General features: G+C 43.0%; 1 pseudogene; it reads left to right on the top strand.

Annotated features, from left to right (window-relative positions):
- Window positions 1–4: 4 nt before the first annotated feature.
- On the top strand, window positions 5–1,396 carry LOC102835383 (annotated as a pseudogene).
- The last annotated feature ends 453 nt before the right edge of the window (window positions 1,397–1,849 follow it).

Genomic DNA, 1,849 nt, shown 5'->3' on the forward strand with positions numbered 1-1,849 from the left:
ATTTACCAAACTCTGTGCTTGGCTGGTGTCTGAATTAAGAGTGCTCTGTAAACTGGAGGAAAATGTACAAGCAACTAACAGCCCAAGCGAAGCTGAAGAATTCCAGCTCCAGGTGAGTGGGCTACTAAGGGAAATGAACTGTCCATATCTTTCACTGACATCAGGGGATGTGACCCAAGTGCCTTTTTGTTCAGAAGAACTGCCTCCTTTTGTTCACATACCTCATCTCAGAACTAGAAGCTGCCAGAATGCTCTGTGTGAATTCTCCTCCAAAAAAAAGCTCAAGAAGAGGGCGGTAGTGAAGTCTTTCAAGAGTTGAAAGGCATATGTATTGATCTAGGAATGTCCAAACCTCCAGTCAATATAACTAAGTTCCAATTCTTCAGTGGAATTGAAAAAACTTAAGGAGACATTATCAAAAATTCCACCTAATCATGTGGGAAAGCCTTTACTGAAGAAACCAGTCCACTGGGAAAGAATTGAAGCAATTAACCAAGCCACAGACGATGAATATGAAGTCTGGAGAAAGCTTCTAATAAAATGTTTGGATGTCACTGTGCAATCGTTTGGCTGGTCTGACAGAGCTAAGAGTCAGACAGAAAAATTAGCAAAAGTTTACCAGCCGAAGCACTCAGTGTTATTTCTCTTGCCCATCTTTTGGCCGCAAGACAAGACTTGTCAAAGATTTTATGGACAAGCAGTGGCTCTATTAGAGAAAAGACAACTTGTGCCATCAACAAGGTATTGATGGGCAGGGTACCTGACAGAGGTGGTAGATCCAATGAAATTGAACCTCCACCCCCAGAGATGCCACCATGGCAGAAGAGGCAAGATGGCCCCAGCAGTAAGCAGGAGGCAGAAGAGGGAGAGGTGGTTATGAACATTCCTCATATGGAGGACGAGGCGGCCATGAGCAAGAAGGGAGAGGTGGATGTGGTGGCTATGACCATGGTTGAGGGGGAGGAAGAGGAGGAAATAAGCATCAAGGAGGCTGGACAGATGGAGGGAGTGAAGGAGGAGGTGGCTACCAAGATGGTAGTTATCGAGATGCAGGTTTCCAGCCTGGTGGCTACCATGGTGGCCACAGCAGTGGCTACCAAGTTGGTGGTTATGGTGGCTTCCAAGCATCTTCATATACAGGAAGTGGATATCAGGGTCGTGGATAACAGCAGGACAATAGATACCAAGATGGTGGGCACCATGGTGATCGAGGCAGTGGGCATGGAGGGAGAGGTGGGCGTTTAGGCCGGGGTGGTTGTGGGGGCCAGGGAGGAGGCTGGGCAGGAAGGGGAAGCCAGAATTATCCCCAGGGGGTTCCATTTGAACAGCACTTCCAGCATGGGGTTACCAGTATAATCTTTCTGGATTTGGACAGGGAAGACATTATACTAGTTGAGGCTACAGAACCTTATATTTTGCTAGAGCTCAAGTAATAGAAACTTAGTTTCAGAACCCTAAATCCAAAATCTCCTGAATTAGTGTGAGACCACAGGTAGCAGGCAGATTCCTGCTTGGTATAAGCATTGGTAGGTCATCATGCAGTTCTGTTCGTTTTTTAAATGGATTTACATAATGCTATTTATTTGAGGAACACAACATCTCTCCTTCATATGAAGAATTTTTAAATATTCATACAAAGTTGCCTTTAATCTTTGACCAGTAGACTAATTCCACAGTCAGAAAATACATACTTTTTTGAAAAAGTTACTTGAATTTAATAGTTTTCAAAATGAGGATTCTCCTAGATTTTTTTTTTTTTTTTTTTTTTAGATTTTCAACTAGGAAACCTTCCTTATATTAACAATCCATTTATATGTGTTTTACTTAAAATATTCTAATGCCTATTTTC

This window comes from Chrysochloris asiatica, unplaced genomic scaffold, assembly GCF_000296735.1.
Source record: "Chrysochloris asiatica unplaced genomic scaffold, ChrAsi1.0 scaffold00013, whole genome shotgun sequence".
Lineage (NCBI taxonomy): Eukaryota > Metazoa > Chordata > Mammalia > Afrosoricida > Chrysochloridae > Chrysochloris > Chrysochloris asiatica.